The sequence below is a fragment of the Panthera uncia genome, chromosome E3, assembly GCF_023721935.1.
Source record: "Panthera uncia isolate 11264 chromosome E3, Puncia_PCG_1.0, whole genome shotgun sequence".
NCBI classification, from domain to species: domain Eukaryota; kingdom Metazoa; phylum Chordata; class Mammalia; order Carnivora; family Felidae; genus Panthera; species Panthera uncia.
Window position 1 is genome coordinate 32,269,154 of NC_064815.1, and position 16,352 is coordinate 32,285,505.

Consider the following 16,352-nt stretch of genomic DNA (forward strand, 5'->3'; position numbering starts at 1 on the left):
GCGCCGTCCCCCACCGGGACGCACGGGGGCTGACCCGGCCTGGCCACGGAGATGCTGCTCCTGCCGCCCGGGATGCCGGAGAGACCCCAGCCCGGGAGCCGGGGACAGGCTGTCCTGTGGCATTCCTGAAGGTGCCGGGTGATGACGACAGAGGAGTCCGGGCAGTGTCACGGCCCCCGGCGGCCCTCGGTTCGCACCCACCCAGCAGGCACGCTCCGGGGAGAAAGAGGGCAGGGAGGGCAGTGCTAGTGGGAACAGCACGGGGCGGGACCGGGCGGCTGCCCAGACACGAGCAAGTAGACGCGTGAGGGCTGTGCCGAGGGGCGAGCCGAGTGGCAGGCGGCTTCCAGGGAGCTCAGCTGCGGGTCTCCGTGCCCAGGGACCCAGGAGGAGTGCGGGCCGGGAGGTCCCCGCCAGGGTGGACAGGCGAGGGTCCGGAGAGGGAGACCGCCAAGACCAGGAGCCCCGCAGGCCTCCCAGTGGGGAGGTCGCTGACTGGGCAGCTCAATGGCTTTTTTTAAGTTTATTTTGAGAGAGGCAGAGAGGGCACAGGTGGGGGAGGAGCAGAGAGGAGGGGGGAGAGAGAATCCCAACCAGCTTCTTCCACACCATCAGCACAGAGCCTGATGCGGGGCTCGATCCCATGAACCGGGAGATCACGACCTGAGCCGAAATCAAGAGTCGGGAGCTTCACTGTCTGAGACACCTGGGCGCCCCTCGATGGGGTTTTTAGGGGGTTTTGTTTGCTCGCTCCTCTCTGTGTGAGGGAGGGACTCTGAGAGACAGACCCATGGCCCCGACGGCACGTGCTGGCTGTGCCCTGTCCCATGAACGTCCACTGTCGTCCTGACAAGTGCTCTTGGCCCTTCAGACAGACCAGAAACCTCTGTCCTGGCAAATATACCCACAGCGTTAGGAAAAGGGAGACCGGCCTAGCTCGTCTGCCAGGGTGAGCACAGCACGCCGTTGTCTCTGATTTCGAGAAATAAATACCCTCTGCAGAAAGCCCGCTACCCTTCGAGATCCGAACACAATTTAAACTGAGCTTAAATGACAGCCCTGCTGTGGCTCCGGCAGGAGCACCTGCTGCCACGTGGCTCAGAGATTCTCTGAGGACCGGAGGTCCGGCGGGCTGCCCCTCCAGGGTCCCACCTTGCCACGTTCCCAAGGGCCCGCTAGCCCCACTTCCCCGCCGGCTAAGCGTCCTTAAAAACGAGAAGTCCCACCTGGGAGTTAAAACGTGAAACCAGCAGGTGGCTCAGGGGAGGAAGCGGTGGACCCGCTGGCCTTCGGCACGTGTATTTAGATCGTTGTAACTTTATGCGTCGTTTACACAGGAGTCTTCGGAAGGGATGAGGTTTTCACCCTGCGCTGCAAAGAACAGCTGTCTCGCAGGGTATTTGTCTTGTTTGCCGAGTCAATCCTGTCACTTTGAATTGCCCCCAGGGGTGCGACGCTGTAGCCCAGGCTGTGTGCTTCAGAAACCTCACTTTCCGGGGCCGCTGGGCCTCTGCTTCGCACCGGCTGGGGTGCAGAGGGCCAGCCGGAGGGAAGAGGCCCTGCCGCCCGCCCGCGGCTCCCTCCTCTCCCGCCTCCCCTCCTCCCTTCTCCTTGCTGGCCCAAGAGGACTCGAGCGTCAAGAAACGAAGACGTGAGGGGCGCCTGGGTGGCTCAGTCGCTTGAGCGTCCGACTCTGGATTTTGGTGCAGGTCACGGTCCCACTGGGATCGAGGAGCCTGCTTCAGATTCTCTAGCTGCTCTTCCCCTGCTCCTGTGCTTGCACTCGCTCTCAAAAATAAAAACATTAAAAATTAAAAAGGAACTGAAAATGTGTTTTCATCTGGGGGTGTTTCCCCAAATTCTACTCGGCTTTTGCTTTAGGAGCAGGGAAGGAATCTTTGACAGGAATCCACGAATCCGGAGGCAGAAGACAGCTGATGTCTGGGGAATAAATCTTCCCCAAGATTTTGCTTGCGTGCGGCTGCTTGCCAGGCCCTTAGATCCTGCTGGAATCTGCCCGGAGCCCCTCCAGGGGCTCGTTGGCCGGCTCTGGCCTTGCCCGAGCCCCCACCTCGCGCCCCATCACCACGTGTCTGGGCAAACGGCTTGTCTGGAAGGCTTCACGCTTTGTGCAGGAGCCGCTTGGGCCTTAAGGAGTCTGTGACGGCAGAGAGCAGAGCGCATCAGACACCTTCCCCGGCCACACGCCTGCCCCTGCGTGTCCTCGGAGAGGCTGGGGTCCACCCGCAGAGAGCAGCCTCCGGGGGAGACCCTCCCGGGGAGTTCCTTAGCTGGAGCTGGCAAGGGAACGGAGTACGGCCCGGCCTCGGGCCCCGGCCAGCAGGGGTAGACAGACATGTGAATCCGTGAGCAGGCACAGAGATACACACGTGCACACGCCCCGCTCCCTGTTCTGCCACTGGTTGGTTTGTGACCCTCGGGAATTTGAAAGTAGTGCCCAGCCTGGCCCGCAAGGAGCACGTGGGCCTCCTTATAGACTCTTAACTGAGAGTTACCCGCAGGCCCTTGCCAAGATGATTTTCTTGACGAGATTCTTCAAAAGTCACCAGGGAATATGGAAAAAAATGTCAGAATCCGAATCCCCGGTTCCTTTTAGCACCTGCTACTGGGCTGAGGGCACGAACGACGAGGAGGAACCGCTCCACGTTCCGGGCTCGGGTACCAGCCAATGGCCTTTGGCCAGCGCCTTCCACTCACATCCTGGGAACCCAGCCGGGCTGCGGACAGCGCAGAGGGGCGGCCCCATTAGCCAGAGCCTGCCTGAAGAGCCTCTGGAGTTTCCATGGAGTCCTTTCTGAATAGGGAGCGGGGTGCCCCGGAGCTCACCGTTAATTAAGCCCCAGAACAGCCTGGGATTCAAAGGAGAGGGTGCGATCTGTGCCAAGGCCCCCGGGGCTGCCATTCAGGCTCCCAGCCTGGCCGCTTGCTTCCTCAGCCCTCCCCTTCCCGGCCGGCGGCTCAGAAAGAATAAAAGCCCGGAAGGGGGGTGGCTGGGGTCGGGGCCCCGGCGCGGCCGCCCCTGCTGATGGTGGCCTCGTCCCCGCCCTCCGTCTAGGCCCAGTTCAGCGCCAAGGGCTCTCCCCCTTGGCAGCACTGGTGCGATGGCCCTACCCCCGCATCTGGTCCCTCCCTCACACGGTATTTCTCCTGCCCGCCCCCCCCCCCCAGCCTGTAACCAGGCTGGGCACCACCCATGTTTGTCTGTCTGTTAGACGCGGGCATCCCCAGGGCTCCGTCCCCAATGCCCACACTCCCCAAATACCGACACGGACGTCTGTACCTACGTGTCTCAGAGGCCTCAAGCTCAGCTTGGCCCGGCTTTCAGTGACCTTTGCCCCCTAACCTGCCCCCCGTCCAGCGATCCAGCGATGCCGTCTCGGTTTTCCGAGCCAGAAACCTGGGCCTGGGCCCGTCTCTCTTCATTGTCCTCACCCCACAGTCAGCCACCAGGCCCGGGGCTACTGTGCAGAACCCCCAGCCAGCCGTCCCCCCCCCCCGGACGTGCTGTGCACCCACAGGCAGACACACGCGGACAGACATGCACGTGCGTGCACACACACGCACAAACATGCTCTCATACGAACGCAGGCAAACGCACAAACGCACGCTCACGTGAAATACGTACTTGCACATACGAACACACACCCAAAGACACAAAAGCTCACGCACACGTACACGCACACCGTAAACTCAAGCCATGCTAAGCTATGTGGTTTCCATGGAGAAGACCCCAAAATGGAAAACGTGTGACCAGTGTGAAAATAGGGACTTCTGACAGGGGTGGATGGGATCATCCGATCTCAGCTCCTCGGTAAGTGGTTCGTTAGTGGACCATACACACGTAATTAGGGTCACGTATGCCGCTCGCGGGTTCCACGAGCTCCCACCGGCGTCTACACCACTCCGTGTGAGCCGCTTGACGCACTTCTCCAACGCACATCCTCCTCACTTGTGCCCCAGCTGTTTGAGAGTCCTTGGCCGTGTCAAGATCCGAATGGGATATGCGGTCTTTGTTCCCGAGCGCCGAGGACTCACATGAACACGCCGGTCTCCAGGGGTGCCGGCCTCTGCCCGGCCGCGGGGGTCCCTCTCCGCACGGCGTGGCCACGGCTATGTGTGCGAAGTGATTTTCTGAAGGCCGGTTCACAGGGACCCCCCCCGGTGTTCGCGGTGGGAGGCTCTCCTCCTGCAGCGGTGCCCAAGCAGGAGTGACATCAGATAAATGGAGGGATCCTTTCACCTGGCCGGGTCCGGCGGCCTCAGCTGCTGGCGTTCAAGCTGCTTTCGCACCAGGCTGTCGTCACCGAGAGCGCAGTGGGATGGGACACCCTGTGAGCGCTGAGGTGGAGGGCAGAGTCCTCTCTCCCCTAGGGTGCGTCTGGGGGAAATCCTCCTCTTACACGGGAGCTGTCCGGCCCCCGCCGCCCCACCCGGGTCCTGCCCACCTCTGCCTCCCGCCCGGCTCTCTGGCCACTCCCTTCACATCAAACACGACACATCGTCCACAGACCTTCTCCCTAGAAACAGCCGCTGTCGGTACTCGGTAAATATCATGGGTGGGCGTCCTCGAGCTGCAGTGTAGGGTTGAGGCCGCTCTCGGGCTCATCCCGCATCTGACGCCGTTCCTCTGCCCAGAGCCACTTGGAGGTTTTCTGACTGTCCCCCAGCAGGGCACTCAGGGCTCCAGGAAAGTGCATCCTGTAGCGGGGGGGGGGGGGGGGGGGGGGGGACAGGTCTCAGGGCCCCCCGGAACATTCTGGAATATTTCTCTCACTGCCCCCTCTCCATTTACCCCCATAGTGAGTTCTTTACAAATCGGGAGAGGCCCCGACAAAGTCTCGCAGAATTCTGTGGACTTCCTTCTTTGCTTCCGGAGGCCTGGGGTAGGGGTAAGCTCTGCGTGTATGCTTCCAGAATCTTCCGCGCTTTAGTTTGTGGTCAACGATTGCACCCCTGTCCTTATTTGGTTACTGCTGGTGGAATTTTGACTTCTCTGTCATGGGTCTGACCTTCCCTCCCCCTGTTGGGTACTGAGAGGAGGCTCTCTGCTCCAGCCTCAGTCCCTGTCTTCACCCCACGGGTGTTTCTACAGCAGGTGACACTGCTGACCCCCTCCCCTTCCTCGGCTGCCCTGAAACCCCACATCCCTGCTCTGCAGACCTCTGGGAAACCCTGTCCTCTGCTCCCACAAGCCCACACACACCACAGCCTTCATCTTTCCTGCTGCGTGGATGACGGCACCCGTACCTCCCCGGCCACCCAGTCACCCCCTCCTTGGCGCCCTGGGGACGTCCCCAAGACATCCACCTCAGCTTGCCCAAAATGACGCTCACCAACCCCGCCCCCACTGGGATGGCCACTACAAAAAGAAATCAAAGCCACAGGTGACAGGTGAGGACGTGGAGGGACGGGAGCCCGTGTGCACGGTCGGTGGGAACGTAAGGCGGTTTCGCTGCTCTGGAGAGCGGTCTGGCGGCGCCTCAAGTAGGTAAACAGAACCACCACGGGATCCAGCAAAGAATTCAACCCAGGGACACAGGGCACGAGGTGTCTGCACACTCACATCCACAGCAGCAGCGCCCGCAACGCAGAAGGCGGAAGGAGCCAGGTGTCTGTTGTCAGGTAAAGGAGTCGCGGTCTACGCACACAGCGGGCTCCTCTCCAACCCGACGGAGGAGGGGAGCCCTGACACACGCTAACACACGGGCGCCTCTGGAGGACATCGTGCTCACCGAAACGAGGCAGGGACGGGAACACAAACACGGCTGGGGGGCGGTGCCCCGGCTGGGAGGGGATGAGGGGGAGAGAGTCTTCTGTGGGGAGATGGAATGTTCTGGAACCAGACGGCGGTGGTGGTGACCGCACAACAGGGTGAATGTGCTTGATGTCCCCGAACCGGGCGTTTGAAAATGGTTAAGATGATAAATTCTTTGTTATATATAGTCTACCCCAATTCAAAAATCTTTGTAAAGAACACAGATCTCTCCTCCCATGCAGGCACACCCTTGGGGACCCCCCCCTTCCGTCCACACACAGGCCAGAAGCCTGGAGGGGGTGCCCTCTGAGCCTCTCCCTCTCCCCTATCACCATCTCCAAAGTGTCAACAAAACCCCCTGAGGCTTTCACCTCCTAAAGACGGCCCACGTCTGTCCTCTCCTCCCCATGTCCGTCCCTGCCCGTGACAGCTCAAGCCACCATCTCAGTCGGACCTGCGTGGCCTTGCCCCCTTGTCCTGTGGGCCCAGACTCGATTCGGCCAGGGGTACCCGCCGTCAGCCACGGCCAAGGTCAGGGGCAGCCAGGAACAAGCGGGAGATTCGCTGGGGAAGTGGCTTTGCTCCGAGAGAGCCCTTGAGACGTCTACCCCGTGGGGAGGGGTGTCACAAGGTCCTGCAGAGCCTCCTTTGGCCCCTGGCATGATACCCTCACGGCACAGGATTCACCCTGTGTGGCACTGTGGCACTCGGCCACTTCCACTGCCCTGTCACTCAACGCTGAGATCATTTGATGGCCGTGTGACTCCCCTGTCAGACTCCCTTGGTTCCAGACTGTGTTCGCAAGGCTCACTGCCGCTCCCAAGACCTAACACAGCATCTGGTGCACAGGAGGTGCTCAGTAACTGTGCGGAACGAACACAAGAAGCGCTTAGCAACTCCTGGGCGAGGGGCTTCCCTTCCTCCAGCAGAGCCCTTCTGGCGCGCGTCTGTCCCGCCGGACCGTGAGCCGCCCGCACAGAGCAGGCCATTCACCTGTACATCCTCGCAGCAGACACGGAAGGGGCCCAACGCATGCAGAGTGAAGTATTCCACCGCTTCCCACAGGACCTCGGAGGCGGCCTTGGCTCTCTCTTCTCACTGCCCTGTCCCCGCTAAGACTCAGGAGAGTCCTTAGAACCTGAGACCTCCCCTCCATCCTTCCATTCATTGGCTTTAGATCCGGCTGGAGACTGAGAACACCCAAAATATCAGTAACCCAAACACTTTCGAAGTTTCCAAAGCCCCCAGGGAAACAGGGCAGGTGAGAGATGGCGGCTGCATGATTTTCAAAGACCCACACTCTTCTCACTGCTTCACACTCCCAAACACAAGGCTTCACGGCCCAAAAAGGCTGCTCGGGCTCCGGCCATAACACAAACTCGAGCCACGGGAAGGAAGGAGGAAGGGGGTGTCCCCTCACTTGAGGACACTTCCACTGGTATTCCATTGGTCAGAAGGTGTTCACTAGCCTACCCAGCTGCCAAGGAGCTTGGGAAACATTAATCTATTCTCGGTGGTCTTAGACGCAATAAAAACGGGAAGTTCCGTTGCTAAGGGGGGAAGAGAAGGACAGATCCAGGGGAGGCCAGCACTCATCCGTCCTGTTCCTCGTCTCCATCCCGGCTCTATGAATCCAACGTCAGGCACCGTGGCCCGTCCTCCCCATGCTGCCCTGTGATCCTCGGTTAAAAGCCAGTGTAAACACACACCTTCTCTCCCCAAGAGACTCACTTGGATTCCCTCCATGCCCCAGCTTGGCACACCACCCCCCCACCTCTGGCCCTGACCCCTGCCCTCCCCTCTAGACGCACGCGCACAGCCTGCCCAGAGCATGCCCTTCCCCCCATCCAGCTGACCGCCTTACACAAGCCGTTTCCCGCCAGCAGTGTCCCGTCCCCCAGGCCTGCCCGCCTGGCCCTGCTGAGACGCTCCCTGGGGTCAGCCCCTCCTTTCTCTGTGCTCTCACGAACTGAGTTCATCCCGCCTGCTTTAGTATTTGCTGCATGTCTGCTGTGTGCCAGGCACTGAGAGAGGAAGGCACCGTGGACCTTCAAGGATCAAGGTTTATTTGATCTGTTTGCAAGTCTGTCGGCTAGGCCGGGCGCCACGCAGACTGGAGTAAACTCCTTCACCCACCAAACACCCACCCGCCAGGGTGCCAGGACCCAGGCGGGCAGACCTCCCTATCAGGCTGGCGAGGGTCCAGGCGAGAGGCCCAGCAGCACAAAGTGCAGACCAGGCAGTGGGCGGGGTCGGGGGGGAGCAGGAACACGCGGCCCTCGCCTCCGGAGGAGGGAATGGGGGTCTTCCTGCCTAGGGAACCCTTGGCCCTCCCCCTGGAGCCAGAAGTGGTCCAGCGTGGCTGGGGCCGGCAGGTTGGGGCGGAAGCAGGGGCTGTGGCTGGGGCAGGGGGCAGGGAGGGGGGAACTGCACGTTCTGCGGAGGAGTTTGGCCCTCACCCCGGGAACCCTGGGAACCGTGGGAGCAGGGAAGGGCTGCTGGCAGCAGGATGCCAGGTCCAATTTGCCTTTCAGAAGGTGAAGGATCCCTGGCAGCTGGGAGGGCTGCCGATGATTCAGGGGCTGGTGAGGAACTGTGTGAAGGCTGTCCCCCTCAGTGCCCACCAGATAAAGCCAGTCCCTCTTAGCCACCCCCAAAGACAGGAGAGGGCTGGGCATCCCACGTGTGCCAGGCGGGGAGCGGCCTCAGACTGGGACACATTTCCAGCACATTCCCTCCTCACTGATCTCGGTGAGTGGGGGAAGGGCAGAGGGAGGGAGACACAGAATCCGAGAGCAGAAAGTGAGGCCAGGCAGGGAGGTGAGCCCAGTGGGGCTGCCCACTCACCCACCGCCCCCTGTCCGTGCTGCTGAGCAGCTGGGATATCTGGGGAGGAAAGGGTTCCTGGGCCCGCAGGCAACAAAATCCAGGCCGAGGGATCTAGCCAGACCATCCTGGCCAGTGACCCGGGGTGAACTGACCCTCAGTTTGGGAGTGACCGGAGCCATGTCTCTGGGTGACTGTGAGCACGTGGCCGGAGCAGGCCTGTGCCAGCCTGGGCAGCTCCTGGAGAGCATGATGACGTCTGTTCCAGAAACATGCACAGAGCACCCGTCAAGGGCCCAACCCTGATAATGCCATCATCTTGGCCACAGTTCCAGAAGCCTCCACCTTGCTCCTGCCCCGACCCCTGCCTCCCTGAGCCTCCGGGAGAGATGAGGAGGACAGGGACAGTGGGGGGTTGGCACGGTCAGCGTCCTTCACACAGACGGTGGCGGGGAGGAGAAGCTCAGGCCATGAGCACAGCCCTCCCTGTCTGCCCCACGTTCCTGGCAGCCTGCTGGAGACATTTCCTTCCACCAGCCCTGTGGGGCTAACATTTCCTTCCAGGGCTTCCCAGAAGAGGCGGCCCACCCTGGGGAGGGAGACCCTGACTCCCTGGGCCCCACCCCGGCCAGGGAAACAGTGTGTGAGGGAATGAGAACTGTCTGACCCCACTTTGAACCTGGGCCCCTAGGACTCCCACGTGGGGATGCAGTGGCTGGCCTCTACTCAGGCAAAGCACAGTCGGAGTGGCTGGGGGGTGAGTGACAGGCCCCCAAAGGCACTTGGGCACATCGCATGGGGAAACAGCTTACAGTGAGGGAAGGAAGCTGGGTTTCAGCTGTGAACATCCCCTTTCTAGCGTAACCCTGGCACCCGCCCAGGGAGGGAAGCAAGATCGTCCTCTGTTTGCAGACGGGGAGACTGAGGCTTGGAAGGCTGCCCGGCTGAAGGGTCTCAGCTCTTGGAAGGGGAACGGTGTCACCAGACAGCCCAAGCCTGGGAGCAGCTGGCAGGGCTCAGGAGGGGGCAGGGAGAGCCTGCCTCTCCCACGGCCCCCGGCGAGAGGCCGTGATCCCTCCCCACACTTGCTGGCCTGCTTCCGAAGGTCCAAGGTCCGAGAAAGGAGCCTTCTCTCCCCAAGCACAGGGACAGTGTGATTGACAGTCCATCCTTCCAACAGCTGCCCGGCCAGCCTTCGTCACCAGCTTGAAGCCAGAGACCAAGCCAGAGTCCCCTTCCCGCTGCTCCTGGAGACAGAGGCGAGGTTCCCGAGCTGTGGGGAAGAACCCTCTCAGACCCTCTCATCCCAGCTGCTCACATCCATTTCCTCCTCTGCGCCTGTCAGGGAGGAAGGGACTGCACAGGACTTTAAGAATCTCTTCCCCTTTTGGAAGTCCGCTCAATCTTGACTGACGTAGCCCCAGCCCGTGTCTACACTCCCCTGTGTCCGTGCCTTGTTCAGTCCTGCCCATTGTCTCTGTGCTTGGCCATGACTGGCTTTGGCCAATGGGACCCATTATTAAATGGGACACGAGCAGGCAAGTGTTCACGCTTCAGGGCTTAAAAGCTCTCTTTCCCACTGGGGAAGAAGCCGACCCAACTCAGCTGAGTGTGGCCCCGGCTCAGCACCAAGCACCAGCCATCTGAGACTGTCCAGATGGCCCAGTGGGTCTGCCGTGTGACCGCAGGTACATGTACAACCCTGCCAGCCACCAAAGGACCACCCAGCTGAGCCCACGCTGCTCAGCCCCAGAGCCACGAACAGATACGGCATAGGTGGTCTTAAGCCACTGAGTTTTGGGGGAGGTTAACTATTCAGCAACAAATGCGTCACCCGTTGGTCTTTTAAAAATACGTTATTTGGGGGGGTTGCACGGCAGAGAGAATCAAACCAGAAATTTTGAGAGACAGGGGTTTACACCTTGCGTCTATACCTAACCCTCTGAGCCTTTTTTCCCTCCTGACGCGGGGATGGTGGTCATCTGTCTCGTGTGGGGATTAGCAAGACCCAAGTGTGAAAGGGGAGTTGGCATCGGCCCCGAGACGGTCTCACGCCTCACTTCACCAGTTGCAAGGTGGGAGAGTTCCACAAACCACGCGGAGATTCCAAAACCGGCTAGGAGAACTCACGGAAGTCACGAAAGCAGATACGTCACAGGAGACGGCGGCCCGGGGTGGGGATGGGGGTGGTCCACGGGGAAAGTTTCTGTTGCGCTCAGGACGCGTGGCCCTCCGGCACTGACGTGTGACAAAATGCACAGAGTGTTGCCAAGCAGGGGCACCCACCCCAGCCCCGGTGCCCAGTTTTTTTGGGTTCCACGACGTAGGCTTGATTGGTTGGTCCATTGCCGACATGGTTACCAGGTGGACTGATGCGGCGTGGTCCAAAGCCCCCAACCTAAATCACGTGGCTGGACTTTCTGATGTGACTGGTCCCCGCACTAAACAAAGACACGTCTATCGGACATGATGCAGATCTCCCCGAAGCCGAAGGCAAAGGCTGGACCTCAATTTCGGCCAGGATGACTTGTTCACCACACAGTGGCCCCGTGGTGCCTGCCACGAGGGCGACACTGTCTCCAGCTCCCTGGCTCGGGACTCAGGGCGAGCGGTTTCATCTTCTGGGTTTTAGATTCCTTGTCTGTGAAATGAAGGAGCCACAGTTCTCTCGTGAGCTGCGAAGATCGGCCGTCTGGCTCAGGTCGGGTGTGTTCGTGCTAACACTTGTGCTTGTGCACAGTCTCTTTCCTGCCACGAGGAGAGCTACCGGACACAGCTTCCCGCTTTCTGATGTGCCGGGGTTGTGGCACGGAGCCTCAGTTTTCCCAGCTGTAAAATGGGGAAGCAGGGCTTGGCGAGCATAAAGCCCCCGTAGGTGACACGACTTTCCCAAGGGCTCGTAGTTGGCGGGAGAAGCCTGGCATGAGCCCTGGGTCCCGCGACACTCTCTCTGCACAACGCTCGCCAGGTGACACATCGCTGGGCAGACGGGCAGGGCTGAGGGGCCCCGCCCGGGGAGGAGAGTGTCCGTGATTGCTTTCCAGGCTCCTCTCATATGAGCCCTGGGGCCCGGACACCAGCCCTGTCAGTGCCGCGTGTCAGGCAAGGAGTAAGGAGGCTCTGAGCGAGACGAGGCTTGCAGGCTGGGACTTGGGGCGGGATCCCCGGCTGCCACGGCCCATCCCTGCTGACTTATTGGTTCCAGGGGCTCTCTGGATAGGCAAGGCTGCCAGCGAGGTGGTTCCAGACAAGCGAGGGGTGCTCACGTGGTCAGTCTGGCTGGGTCAGTGTTTGGCTCGCCCTGTGGACCTCTCGGGGAGCTTGCTGGATGGCATCTCTCCCAGCCTCCAAGCCACACGGCCAACGCCACCGGGCCAACCTGAAAGCAGGGCTCCTGAGGCTTTCCCGCGGCCAGGACCCACAAGCCAGGTGTCTGTGGGGAGCGGGCGGTGGGCTGGCGGCACAGCACACATCACAGCTGGGAAACCCGGCCTCTGGCTTTCTCTTCTCCCTTCCAGTTGTGGTGAGTGCTCTCTCCGTGGAAAACGTGAACCTCTTTGGAAGGGGTCCAAACGCAGGGGATGCCATTGTTCTGGCTTCCGCCCCAGCATCTGGGAGGCTGGCCCTGCCTGGCCTTTCTCCTGGCGCCCACAGGTCTTGGGACGGCCTTTCAGGAGGCTCAACCCAGCCACCTTCCTGGCCTGGGACACAGATCCTGGGGAGTTCCTGGCCTGGCTTGCCCTCCCACTCCGTTCCAGATGCTTCCAAGCAGGTTTCTTGTCCTTGTCCTCCACTCACAAACTGTACTTCACCGGAAGGAAGGAAAGAAGGAAGGAAGGAAGGGAGGGAGGGAGGGAGGGAGGGTGGAGGGAGGATTGTAATCCTATTTTGTGTGTGTGCGTGTGTTGGTGTGTGTGGTAAGATACACGTAACTATTCTGACCGTTTTTAAGCGAACGATTCAGAGGCATTTGGTACACTCACGATGTTGTGCGACCATCACCTCTATCATTTCCGAAATATTTCCACCACCCTGATCAGAAACCCCAGACCCATTCATCAGTCACTCCCCATTCTTCCTCCTACCCCGCCCCCAACCCCAGCCCCTGGCAACCACTAATCCACTTTCTGTTCCGATGGGTTTACTTACTGTGGGTCTAATAAACGGTAGCACATGAGATGTGGCCCTTTGTGTCTGGCTTCCGTCACTCGGTGTCACGTTTTCGACGTCCATCCACGTGGCAGCGTGAGCCGGGGCTGCGTTCCTTTCCGCGGCTGGCTAACGCCCCTGGCGTGGCCGTACCACCTGTCGTTCAGCCACTGAAGGACCCTCGGGCGGTTCCCGCCTCCTGGCTGTCGGTGCGACTGCGTCCCGTCATTTCATAGACTTCTCACCGTGAGAGGCTGAGGCTCACAGAGCATCGGAGACCGCGTGCAAAACCTGACTCAGAAACACAGGATAGAAAAAAAACCGGCCTTCGAGGCGGAGCAGTCGTGGGTAAGCCCGACAATGGCTTCCACGCACACAGCGTGAACGGAGCGCGCCCGGCGCGGGGGGCGGAGCGTGGAGCGGGGGCGGAGCGTGGAGCGGGGGCGGAGCGTGAATGGAGCGCGCCCGGAAGATGGACTCACGCTGCGCTTTCCACGCGTGGCCTCCACCACGCAACCTCCCCAGGTCGTGGGGCTGGTTTTAGCCCCATTTCACATACAGGAAACCGAGGCCCATATGTCTGCCGTCTGACTGTGTGGATTAGGAACAAGTGTCCTCATTTCTGAGCCTCGAAGCACCCCCTCCCACCCCCTCTGTGATGTGGGCACCTGGTGGGGCGGGTTGCTCCGGGGGCTCGTGGCTCAGGGCTGCCCAGCTGGGGACCGCCAGGCTGTCCTTCCTGCCTTCACAGAACGGCTGTGCGGAGGCCTTCTGGGTTCCCGGCTCTGGGTCCTCCCGGATAGAGGGGCTCGGATGCCCCAGCTGCTTATCACCACCCGGGGCTGCTTCCCTAGCTGGCAGAGGACTAGCGGTTTCCGCATCTGCTGCCTCCTCCTGAGTCACTGCTGAGTCACTGGAGTGTGTTCCTGGGTGCCCTGGTCAGGGGCCAGCACGGCCGACTGAGACCTCTTTGACTTCTTGGACCACTAGTGCCCTATTTCAGGCCATTCGGTCGGTGGCCAACAGTACAAGACTGAATCTTGGTTCCCTGGTTCTGTGGTGATTCCCATGCCTCCAGAGCAATGGTGAGAGCTCGGCCTCAGTTTCTGCATCTGTAGAGTGGGGCCAGAGTCTGGCCACAGTCATTCAGGACAGGAAAAACCACCATAGGTCCAGCCAGTGCCACCAGTCACCCGGAGGGTGGGGTGGGGACAGGGCTTCCTTGTGCCCCTCCCCCTCTACCCAGTGTTCTCCCTTTACCCCTTGCCTTTCTAGGGACTGGGCAGCAGGAACCCCAGTTTACGTATCAGGGACAGGAGAAAGTGTCAGACTCCAGAGCCCCTGGATCCTTCCTGTGCACCCTCCCCCCCCCAGGCCACAAGAAAGTGTTGTTTCCTGGATGCCCTTCAGTACCAGGGGGATTTTCTCTCCAATACCCAGGCCCCCAGGAGCAGTAAGTTTGGGGCTCTGGCAGTGCTTTTCCAGGACCATATGTTATGGGTCCCTCCTTTTCTCCACCCTGGACCCCTTTAGTATTCTTTCTCCAAGGACCGCCCCCACCACCTTAGGAAAAGGTTTCACAGATCACACTGTGTTGCAAGCATTAATCAGTGATGACCTCCCTTGCCGTTGCATGCCAATCAGAGGCAGAGAACGCCTGCCCACCAGAAGCTCTGAACGGCCTGATGTATAGGTTTCTTGCGGCTGCTGTAACACAGCACCACAAACCAGGCAGCCTGAACAACAGGCAGTTACCATCTCTCAGTTCTGGAAATCCAAGTCTCAGCTCAAGCGGTCCGCAGGGTCGATCCCTTCTGAGGGTCTGAGGGAGACTCTAATCCACCTCTCTCTCCCGGCTGCTGGTGGCTCTGGTGACCCTCAGGTTCCTTGGCTGTAGACACATCACCTCCATCTACGCATCCGTCTTCATATGTTGTTTTCCCCTGTGTCTGTCTCCTAGTCGACGTATCCAAATTCTCTCTTCTTATGAAGGTACACTATCATTGGATTGGGGCCCCTCCATAATCTAGGATGACTTCCTCTTCACCTGATCACATTTGCAATGACCCTGTTTCCAGATAAAATCATACAAGCACCAGGAGTTAGAACACGGACATATCTTTTGAGGGGGACACAAGTCAACTCAGTACAGCTGAGTTGTCATTTTATGTTTGAGTCAGGCTTTCTGGCCTTACTGGAGGAAAATGCACAATATTTCGAGGCTTCTGGAAACCTGGAAAAGAGCTGATAGTCCCCATGCATCTACATGGGACCCTGGTGGGCCTGCCACCCCGGTGCCGGGGCATGGGAGTCGGGGGGAAGCAGGGCATCTGTGACTGTGTGTCCCACTGCCAGTGACAGGAACCAGAAAACTATGCCCTTTAGGGATGGAGAATGTGACCTCTCTCTTCCTGCCCCACCATTATTCTCCAACTGGGTGGTATGTAAATTATCCCAAGGGTGGAAACCAGTTTCCAAAAGGCCTCTCCTGTGCCCACAGGCCTTTGCAGGAGGCTGAGTGAGCCACCCGGCCTTATTACAAGAAAACAGACGAGTCAGGGCAATCAGGTGAACAGATGGACAGGCCTCTTGGGAAGCCGCTGCCCAGAGCTGTCCCTGTCCACAAAAGCCCAGCCCAGCCTGCCAGAAGGGGCCTGTCTGCCCACAGAGCATAGCAGACGGCAGAATCCCAGGCGTAGGAACCTCTCTCTCAGAACGCAAGGAGTCCAGAAATAACGCCCCAGGGTGCTGACAAGCCGGAGCCAAGAGGATGCACCTTGTGCCCTAGGGTGCAGAGAGGGGCGAGTCTGCCATGCACTTACAGCATTTCCAGCCTCCTCTGTTCTTGGGGTTCCCACCTCCACTTTAATACAGCATGATAATGCCTATTAGGAAATGTGGCTAGGAGACTCCAAAGTCCACGCTGGGCCCTCCGTGGCAGTTGCCTTAATTTCCAGGCTCAAGGAGGCCAGGACGGAGCACTGTCTTTGTCATAAAAGACACAAGCTTCCCCAAAGGAGTGGCCAGGCAGGGACGGGATCTACCTGCCCATCCCCTCACAAGCACATACTGGGTTGCACTTTGCTGTCCTTAGCACTTTCAATTCACTCTACTTCCCTTTCACGGACGAGGACACTGATGAACAGAGAGGGTGAGTAACTTGTCCAAGATCACACAGCTGTGGGTGACCACGCCAGGCTCTGAGTCCACATCATCTTCATTTGACAGACAGACTCGGGCTGCGTGCAGGGGAGGCCAGCCCAGCTCCTCCAGGCCGACCGCCACAGAAGCTCAAGGAACGTGCAACGGTCGAGCCCACGAGCGAGCGCCCGGGGGAAGGGCGGCCAGACGTGTGGACGTGAGGACAGGGTTTTGGCCCCCGCCACGACCCGCTGGTGGAGACACCACCGCCCGGCGCCCTTCGGCGCGGGAAGGGGGCCCTGCTGGGCGGAGCCTCGTCCCGCGTGCCAATGGCGGCGCGGGGGCGGGGCCGGCGGGCGGGAGCGCGCGGATGGGCGGGGCCAGAGGGCCAAGGACGGCGGACGGGCGGGTGGGGGCGGGGCCGGCGAGCTACGGACCAATTTGAGATCGGAAGAGCGTC

The 16,352-nt window shown here is 60.2% G+C and overlaps 1 long non-coding RNA gene across 1 annotated transcript in view; it reads right to left on the reverse strand.

The window, feature by feature from the left end:
• LOC125928602 (uncharacterized) overlaps window positions 1-14,944 on the reverse strand; it is a 33,740-nt gene extending 18,796 nt beyond the window's left edge. Inside the window, exon 1 of the long non-coding RNA XR_007459722.1 lies at window positions 12,752-14,944. This is a non-coding gene — a long non-coding RNA (uncharacterized LOC125928602). The remainder of the gene's footprint in view (window positions 1-12,751) is intronic.
• Window positions 14,945-16,352: the final 1,408 nt, after the last annotated feature.